This window comes from Xyrauchen texanus, chromosome 8 (genome assembly GCF_025860055.1).
Source record: "Xyrauchen texanus isolate HMW12.3.18 chromosome 8, RBS_HiC_50CHRs, whole genome shotgun sequence".
NCBI lineage: Eukaryota > Metazoa > Chordata > Actinopteri > Cypriniformes > Catostomidae > Xyrauchen > Xyrauchen texanus.
In genome coordinates this window covers 25580803-25591217 of record NC_068283.1, presented here as the reverse complement: position 1 = coordinate 25591217, position 10415 = coordinate 25580803, and the positions used below count along the sequence as shown (strand labels likewise).

The window sequence follows — 10415 nt, the reverse complement described above, 5'->3', positions numbered from 1 at the left end:
TTACAAAGTTTACACCGTTTGCAATGCGACACACTTAAACAAAAATCATATGAAATTAATCTTGGCTGAACTGCATCCACATTATGAAATTAAATTCAAAGAACATAATTGTGTACATATGCCACTATTATTATTTGCAATCCGTGGGGAAATATCTGTCCGCACTGACTCCAGAGGTTTACTGCTTTTATAAAACGGATACAAAATTAATATGATGAAATACACCAATTTTTAACAAGTAGTTCAACGTATTATTAAAGATTATGTGATCAATAATTCCTCTGCACCACAGCCTCTGTCTTCTGATTCCTCACAGCTAGCCAAATTATGTGGCCATTTACTTAACTGCACCGTAACATTCGTTTTTGATACTTTAAGGACATGCTGATAATGCTTACATATTTTTCTCAAGTCAGGTTTTAAATGCAGGACTTTAACATGTAGTAGAGTATTTTCACAGTGTGGTATTCATTTTAGTACTTAAGTAAAAGATCTGAACACATCTTCCACCACTGTCTACTTCTGGCAGTGTAATGCCCTCACCTGAAAATTCAAGTAACTGTAGCATTAATTGTGGCGTGGAGTTTGAATGTTTTTGCCATCATTTTATGGAAAGAATTTGACTGTGGCGCTTGCATGTGTGCCCGGAGAAGTTGAGCAGTCATCATCTAGTAAAGTTTATTGAGTACTCATGGCCAGGTGTCCTCCTTTTACTGTTGCGGTGAAAGAAAGAATGTAATTGTAAGCTGCTCATCCATAAGGGGAGTGGCAACGCTAGTAACATCTATAGTGTTTTCCTCATGATGTGCCAGGGAAGGGAAACACCTGTGTTGCATTAGCAATCAGAGATCAAAGCCATAAAGGTATGATGAATTTGTTGTTTAGGGGGGGTATTTGTGGCTGCTGCTGAGTTCTTTGCCGAGGCTGCCGTGCCGGGACGTGGGTTGGAGATAGACGCGTGCGAGTAGACTGGGAGGGATATTTCGTTGGGGTTTTCCCCTTAAGTTTGGCGGCCGCCATTGATTTCCTTGAATGCGGGAACCCACGTCCGGTAGCGGGTAAGGAAGCCAGCAGTACACTCTCATTTTAATGTTGTTGATGTGTGTCTTCTTGGTATTGCTATGTTCGCCGGGGAGGCCTTCATTCATGTGTATAAGTTGACTACTGGTCCCCGGCGCTATTTGTGTGTAAAGTGAGCGCGTGTGTGAGTAAGGGGGTAGGAGAGCAGGTCACCTCCCATATGACTATCATACTGTTTAGCTCTTGACGACGGCTATGTATTTAGCGTGAGTGGTATTGATGGTATGTCCTGATATTTGGTGTGTATTTACTGGTGTGGTCTTTAAGTGATTTATGACTTTAAGGTTTGCAGTGCAATGAAATTATGCATGTTATAGGTGCTCATATGAATTGATTTAATGCATGTATTTAACAACGTTGGTAACCCTGTGCTGAATATATTGTCTTGTTTGATTGATGCTTTATTTCTCTTTCAATTTATTGATTAAATGTTAGCATTAATTACAAATACATGATTAGAATCGTAACTGTCGTTTCATCAACCTGCTGTCCCCCCTGGGTTTTAATATTATGATTGTCCAAAAATAAATTTGTTATATTTATACTTGAGGAATTGTGTATTTGAGTGTTCTCTTACGAGAGGTTCTCTCGTATTGCGTAAGCTAGCTTACGCTACGGGAAAGATTCATCTTTTCTGAGATATTGAAGCCAAAAAATTATCCTTAATTTTTGTATCCATTGTCAACGCAGTGCGGCAGCTGCAGACCTTGAGCGGCTAGCTAGCGAGCTCATAGGTTGCTCTGCGGCAACTGCTGCAGCCTATAGACGAGCTTGGGCGAACTCGCATCCAATGAGAGGCGTCCGCGGCTCACTGCAACAAAGCCCGCCAAAATGGGCGTGACTAGAGTGCATATAAGCGTAGTTCGTAGGCTGGAACCCTGATTTTCATCTCTTCAGCGAAGCTCTTCGCATCTCTGAACTGGAAGCCGCGTCGCCGTTCGAGGGGCATCAAGCAAGCGTGGACAGCGCTCGAAGAAGCCGGCCGTCTTCGCCACCTTCAGCCGTCCTGCGAGCTACGCCATCCGGCGACGTATCCTTTTAAAGCAAGCTAGTTCTTACGAACTTCACAAAAGAGTACGAGCGTCTTTTTAAAGATGCCTCGCTCCACTTGCGCCTCATGCCGCGCCCCTCTCAGCACCGGAGACCGCCACGTCATCTGCGCTCTCTGCCTGGGACTGGGGCATGCAGAGCTCCCCTCGCTGAAGGCGGATGCGATCTCTGCGAGGAGCTTCCGATGTCGACCCTGCGGGCTCGACTCGAGCGCTCAGGACCGAGCCGCCGCGCGCCTTCCATTCAGCTGCGCAGTAAAAGCGCCGCTCTCAAAGGCTGCGGAACCAGTGGTAGAAGCGATTGCCTCGCCGGAGCCCCTCCCTCGAGCATCGCCTTCACCCTCCCCGCCCACTCGGGACGCGCAGATGCCGCCGAGCGGCTGCTCTGCTGCCATCTCGGATGAAGAAGCGGAGGATAAGGGCTGTTCCATCATGGCTTCGGACAGCGAGGAGTGGTCAGGCTCACACGCCTCCTCCTTGGCCCAGGAATCCAGCAGGACCCGCGCCGGAGTCGAAGGGGAACTAACGCGCCTCCTCACACAGGTTGTCGACCGCATCGGGCTCGAGTGGTCACCGCCCCCTGAACAGGCTCCCAACAGACTCCACGCCGCACCTTTGCCCGCCCTCCGCGAGATGGCGGTCTAAGCTGGTGCTCCCGTCTAAGGCCTGCAGAACTACTTCCGCCTGTGTTGGCCGTGCCTATACCGCCGCCGGCCAAGCCGCATCTGCTCTGCATTCCATGGCCGTATTACAGACAGAGGCTGTTTCAGATCTGACTAGCCGACTTGGGAGAAGCTGAACGCACTACACGCCGCTCTCTCTGTCCGGTCTCTTCGGTTCCGCGGTGAGTGGCATTGTTGACCGTTTCTTGAAGCCCAAGCCATGAATCTCTTTCTGCCTCGTCGCGCTAGCTCCTCTGCAGGCCGCCCACGTGACCAGCCTCCTGCACGAGCCTCTTCACAGCGCCCAGCTCAACAAGCCAGACTTCTCAGCGTCGACAGGGTGGCCGCCCTCGATCGCGCTCAGACAGCCGCCCCCCTGCGGGCCTCGGCCTAAGATTGTACTGAAACCTGAGCAACCGAAGTCCTCCTAGCGTTGTTGAGAAAATGACGGCTCAGTCCCGCCACGGCCGGACCACCGTCAAAGCTTCGCCCCCCTGTCAGTCCCCTTCTCTCAGGCTACTGCAGTGGTGGATTCAGCAGCCAACAAGCCGGTGATATTACCCGCTTGCCTGCACTCAAACGCCGTTTCCACGGCGACCCAAAATAAAGCCTTATGTGTAGAAAATGTGCCCACGATTCAGTGCTCACCCCTACACACAAGCATTACACGTCCCGTGTCCCTATCAGAGCACACTCACTTAAAGCGGTTACGACCCGCTCGAGTGTTAGAGTCAATAAATGCGCTCACGAATACGTGCGCGTGCCCATTCTCTGCCCGCTCTGTCACACGGCCAGCCTTATGTGTAGAAAACGTGCCCACAATCTAGTGTTCACCTCTACACACAAGCATTACACGTTTCGTGTCCCCATCAGAGCACACTCACATAAAGCGGTTACGAACCACTCGAGTGTTAGAGTCAATAAATGCGCTCACGAATACGTGCGCGCGCCCATTCTCTGCCCGCTCTGTCACACGGCCAGCAAACACTTCTCTGTATGTAAGTCCCGTGCCCGTGGCTATGCTTGCGCATCACTTAACAGACGTGACTCTTTCCCCATTCACCTCAATCGGAAGTCACTCACAGAACAGCCTGTCCATGCTGTCTGCGAGCAGTCCAGCATAAGCACAGTAAGCGCGCTCACACATTCTGTTCAGCTGCTGTGTGCGGCAATCAGAGCGATTTGGCCATTCACCCTCTAACATTACGCTTCAAAGCGTGGGAAGATATTCCAGGGATATCCGAATGGGTGTTAAGCACAATAAAACAGGGCTATTTGCTACAGTTCGATCACCGTCCTCCTTGCTTCAGAGCTGGCTCGAAACTACTTTGAACACGGAAGCAGCGTGCATGCTTCGTTCAGAAATAACAAACCTTCTGTGCAAAAGGGCCATAGAGAGAGTGCCGCCTCCCTGAGCGAGTCGGGGTTTTACAGCCGTTATTTTCTTGTCCCCAAGAAAGACGGCGGCCTCAGACCAATATTAGATCTCAGGGTTTTGAACAAAGCGCTTGCAAAAAGTCCGTTCAAAATGCTTACAACCAGCAAACTCCTCGCGCATGTGTGCCAGGGGACTGGTTTATTTCTCTCGATCTGAAAAATGCATACTTTCAGATTCAGATAAATCCCTGTCACAGGCCATTCTTGAGATTCAGCCTTGACGGCCAGGTTTATCAATACACCGTCCTTCCGTTCAGCCTGTCCTTAGCACCCGTACTTTCACGAAGTGCATGGGCGCTGGCGCTCGCACCCCTGCGGAGTCAGGGTTTGCGAATTCTGAACTATTTGGACGATTGGCTGATTTTGGCACAATCACATACGGAGCTTCTGTCTCACAGGACAGTTCTCCTCAGTCATCTGAACAGTTTGGGCCTTGCAGTCAATTGGACCAAGAGCTCACTACAGCCCAGTCAGGCAATTTCCTTCCTTGGAGTAGAACTAGACTCAGTGGCAATGACGGCTCGCTTATCTACACAGCTGCGCCGTGTGCAGCGACTAGCAGCGTCATTTCAGATGAACAGCCTCACACCTCTGAAGAAATTTCAGAGAATGCTAGGCTACATGGCCTCAGCCGCAGCAGTACTTCAGCTGGGTTTACTGCACATCGCCCGCTTCAGCATTGGCTAAACACCCGGCGTCTCGCCGGGCTTGGGCCACAGGCCGCCAGCCCATCAAGGTGACTCAGACCTATATTTCAGCTCTGCAGCCCTGGACAGTGGCCGAATGGTATCAGCGGGGAGTGACAATGGGAGCTGTATCTCGCCGAAAAGTCATCTCGACAGGCGCGTCCAACACGGGTTGGGGCGCGGTCTCGCGAGGGCTCTCCGGTTTTCGGCCTATGGTCAGTTCAGGAAAAGCTCCTTCACATAAACTGTCTGGAAATGATAGCGGTCGAGTACGCGCTCGTGCGCTTTCTCCCGGTCATTCAGGGTCACCACGTCCTGGTCCGTTCGGACAACAGATCTGTGGTATCCTACCTAAACCGTCAGGGCGGTGTCAGATCCAGGAACCTCTTCCATCTGACGAAACGCATACTGAGTTGGTCCCAGTGCCACCTGCGCTCGCTGAGGGCGACGCACGTGCCAGGCCACCTGAGCGACGGCCCGGACAGACTGTCCAGAGACAATATTCCCCAGGGGAATGGTCCCTGCACGCTCAAACAGTCCAGACGTTATGGCACCTATTCGGCAGAGCGGAGATAGACCTCTTTGCGTCCAAAGAGAACTCTCACTGCCCAATATTTTTCTCGAGCGAGGACGCGCTGGCCCAGGACTGGCCCAGGCGCCCGCTTTACGCCTTCCCTCCCGTCTCGCTATTGCCACAGGTAATGCAGAGGATCAGGAAGCAGCGTCACTCGGTGCTCCTCATAGCCCGCGTTGGGAGAATCAGACATGGTTCCCGGAGCTTATGCAGCTGTCACTGACAGTGCCGTGGCCCATCCCAGTGAGAGCAGATTTCCTCTCTCAAGCTCGCGGCACAATTTGGCATCCCCACCCAGAGCGCTGGGCGCTGCATGCGTGGGTGATCAACGAATACCCGTCGCTCTGCCAGAAGGAGTAATAAACACCATCATACACGCTAGAGCCCCTTCCACGAGAAGACTCTATGCGTCAAAATGGTCTGTGTTCTCAAAATGGTGCACCGACCGAGACCTGGACCCGCGGACATGTGGGGTGTCGTCGCTGCTCGTATTTCTACAAGAGCTGCTGGATAAGGGCAGATCCCCATCCACGCTCAAAGTGTATGTGGCGGCCATTGCGGCGTTCGCTGAACCCCTGCACGGCCAGTCATGGGGTAAAAGCGAGCTGGTCATCCGGCTTCCTCAGGGGAGCTAGAAGGATGAACCCCCGCGCCCCCATCGGTTCCTATCTGGGATCTTTCTATAGTTCTCGAAACTATGAAAGCCCCCCTTCGAACCACTTCAATCCGTGGATTTGAAATACCTTTCACTCAAAACCGTTTTTCTGACTGCCCTGTCATCAGTCAAACGTGTGGGAGACCTTCACGCGCTGTCTGTCAGCTGCGTGTCTTGAGTTTGGACCAAGTGACTCCAAGGTCATTTTAAAGCCTAGACACGGCTATGTTCCCAAGGTGATCGGTACTCCTTTCAGAGCACAGGTCATTTCCCTATCGGCGCTGCCAGCACCCATTAGCGAACGCGACGCCAATCTCCTTTGCCCGGTCAGAGCACTGAGATTGTATACTGCGCGCTCCGCCGCTTTCAGACGCTCTGAGCAGCTTTTCGTTTCGTTCGAGGGCGCACCAAAGGTCTCGCCGCCTCGAAACAGACACTATCTAGATGGATAGTGGACGCTATTGCTGCTGCATACGCGTCAAAAGACCTGCCATGCCCGTTGGGCATTAGGGCTCACTCCACTAGAGGCATGGCATCCTCGTGGGCATGGTCCAGCGGGATTTCCATTCACGACATATGTGTGGCAGCGGGATGGACTTCCCCCTCCACCTTTGTCAGATTTTACAATATGGAAGTGCCCGCTCTGCAGGAAAAACTACTAGCGGTTTAATACGCTACAGCTCCCCTGGTGAGCTGCACTGATGGGACACATTCCACACAGACCAGCACCGCCGCTCTGTCGTTCCCTTCCCACTATGTGCTTATGTATTACACAATCAATGACCCGCATTCTTGCCGGCCAAATATTATTTCCCCACTCATAAGGGCTCCCACGGGTCCCCCTTAATTCCCTGGGGCTCATACAGTGGATGCTTGAGCGCACGGCGTTGACAATGGGTTCCCGTAAGCGTAAGCTAGCTTACGTAATACGAGAGAACCTCTCGTAAGAGAACGTATCGGTTACCTAACGTAACCTCGGTTCTCTCTAGATGAGGGAACGAGTATTGCGTAGCCGGCCGTGCTCACGCCACGAGCGACTTTTCGCTTCAGTCAATGAAAACCAAGGTTCCAGCCTACGAACTACGCTTATATGCACTCTAGTAACGCCCGTTTTGGCGGGCTTTGTTGCAGTGAGCGCGCGGACGCCTCTCATCGGATGCGAGTTCGCCCAAGCTCGTCTATAGGCTGCAGCAGTTGCCGCAGAGCAACCTATGAGCTCGCTAGCTAGCCGCTCAAGGTCTGCAGCTGCCGCACTGCGTTGACAATGGATACAAAAATTAAGGATCATTTTTTGGCTTCAATATCTCAGAAAAGATGAATCTTTCCCGTAGCGTAAGCTAGCTTACGCAATACTCGTTCCCTCATCTAGAGAGAACCGAGGTTACGTTAGGTAACCGATACGTTTTCCTTGGTTATTGAGCCCCAGAAAATCATTGGTCCAGGAGGGAACCTGTAAGTCGCCCGTAGTACAGTGTGGGTGGTTACATAATGGCTGCGTGGTTTGAACACATTTATGCCTTTCCTGGCCTGCTTTCTGCCATCTTTCTCTCCCTGTAGGAGATCAAATTAGTTTCTATGAAGACTGCCCATTCAAGGAAAAAATGATCTACCCTCTCCATGGATTTATTATATAATAAAATGTTTTTTTGAATGCAATTGGTTGCCTTTTTGATTTGGCACTATTGACCAAACTTCTTTCTTGTGTTAAATTGAGCTGTTGCTTGCATTCACTGATATTCACTTGATATGTTATTTAGTCTGTGTAGTCTCGTGTTCTGTGTTTGTCCTTTGTTGTTTTATGTAGCACCATGGTCCTGTGTACTGTAGGCCTACTAATGGTTGGACAATAAAAACCACTTGACTTGACTTGATGTGCATGCTTATGTGAATGTTTTACATAAGATAACATTAGAACGTGAGTAATTATGACCATAGAATTACGAGGAATATATTAATACATACATACTGTAAATGTATTCTACAATATGGGAGAAATACTCTCCCTCCAAAATTAAACAGAAAAACTGATTGATGCTGCCTCTCCATCACACAGTTTTACTATAAATTAAGTCAACGTAGTAATCATTGCACATTATGTGTTAATATTTAACGAAAATTGCTGCACATATAGTTGCTGATGCTGTCTGTCCTGCTTAAACCCATTCAAACAGGTTGACAGAGCGGATTTGTTTGGAACTTTTGAGAGCTACATGAACCACGTAACCGCGTGGTGGCGAGTTCAAATAGTGTCGCAACTCTCTTTTTCAGTGGCGCTGATCAGTGCTAGTCAAGCGATCTGTGATCCGTGGTCCAGTTCCGGAGAAGCGCGCTTGTTTAAAGGCCCCAACATAGCCTACTCTTTGCAAATAGGCTACAACCCCTGGCAAAATTAGATTCACCACACTTAAGAGGATGTCCACACAGCTTTTTTTACTTCGTAGCAAATAAACAAATCACAGATATGAGACAAAACAAATTTAATGAAAAATTAAATTACATTATTTTAATTAATGTCACTTTTGTTTTTTTCCAGATGAAGTAGAGGAAAACTTATGTAATCACTCAACGTTGAGAAAAAAATTATGGAATCACCTTGAAATTTGCATTTCTAAAGAAATGACTGGTCACCGTCATGGATAAGGCTGCAAAGGTTTGTGACAGAGCTAAGAAATCGCCTACTGTAAACCCGGAAAAGTTGAATGTACATAAATTTGAGGAAATCGGTTGCCTTAAATTTAAGTAATGTGTACTTATAACTTGAGTGAAGTTAACTTAAAAATTCCAGCATTTCAAACTTTTATTTGAAGTTCAATACACTAAATTCAAAGATAATTTAACTTAACCCTTGTGCATCAATTAAAAAAAGTTACACATAGGTTCATTATGGACAAAAATGGCCATGTCCAAAAACTGTCATAAAAATATTATAGATTTATATTTTTTTCCCACTTTCACTGACATAATTTTTTTTAAGCAGCATCAGCTCTAATCATAATGACCAAACATTCATACATTTTTAGAATTTTAACCCTTTAAACGCTGGTTTGTTTACATAATGCCACTGTTGTTTTTTTAGGAAAAAATGAAAAATAGTAATTATTTTCAATTTAATAGATGCTAAGCAGAATTTTTTTTCTTTGATTATTAGAGCCTCGGATATGTCAATGATTAACAACAACATTCATTTTGATGCTTTCATATTTTTTATGCAGTATCAGATTTTAAAAAAAGCTACCACTTAGGTCCATAATGGACAAAAATGGCCATGTCAAAAAAGTGTCATAAAAATATTATAGAATAATATTTTTTTCTACTTTCACTGACTTATATTTTATCCAGAAACAGTTCTAATCATAGTTACCAAACATTCATATATTTTCAGAATTTTAACACTTTAACAACAACATTCATTTTGATGCTTATACAGTATCAGATTAAAAAAAAAAAAAAAGCTTCCACTTAGGTCCATAATGGACAAAAATGGCCATGTCAAAAAAGTGTCATAAAAATATAATAGAATAATATTTTTTTCTACTTTCACTGACTTATATTTTAACCAGCATCAGTTCTAATCATAATTACCAAACATTCATTTATTTTCAGAATTTTAACACTTTAAACGCCGGTTTGTTTACATAATTCCACTGTTGTTTTTTATAAAAAATATAATAATTATAATTATTTTCAATTTAATAAATGCTAAACAGAATTTTTTTTATTTTTATTATTAGAGCCTCAGACACATACAAACCACACTCTGAAATCCATACCAACACACTCACACAATTATATATTCATAATGTATCTAATTGGCTCTATAATATGCATAAGCCAAAAACAGCAGAAAACAACAACAAAAGCGATGATATGCCAAACCTGAAAAAATGGCACGATCTGATAAAAAATATTTAAAATGTAAATTTTGAAGCCTTGCCAACATAATGAAAGCATGTTAAACAAGATTGCATAATTTTATAGTTAAATGGCACTGGGATTAAAAATCGCAGTTTTAATGGGCCATTTTTGTCCAAAACGACGCTAAGAGGGAGTATTTTGTGTAACTAGTGCAAAAAATATTTTTTTAAAGAAAATAGGGTGAAATATTAAAATTCCAATAAAAATTCACACCTGTGGAAATTTTTATGCAGTTAGCATTAACACAGACAAAGTTATCAAAAAAACAAAACTGAAAAAGCCAAAAATGTCCACAAGGATGCACCAGGGTTAAAAACAATTGTAATATAAATTACTTTGCAGTTATTTCAGTTAGTA

General features: G+C 46.3%; 1 long non-coding RNA gene across 2 annotated transcripts in view; it reads left to right on the top strand.

Moving 5' to 3' along the window:
• Positions 1-807: 807 nt before the first annotated feature.
• LOC127647178 (uncharacterized) overlaps positions 808-10415 on the top strand; it is a 32747-nt gene continuing 23139 nt past the window's right edge. The window contains exon 1 of one of the 2 annotated variants that reach the window (XR_007971022.1): positions 808-863. This is a non-coding gene — a long non-coding RNA (uncharacterized LOC127647178). Of the gene's footprint in view, positions 864-8674; positions 8794-10415 lie in introns of those variants that run through there. The other variant, XR_007971021.1, reaches the window with a different exon arrangement.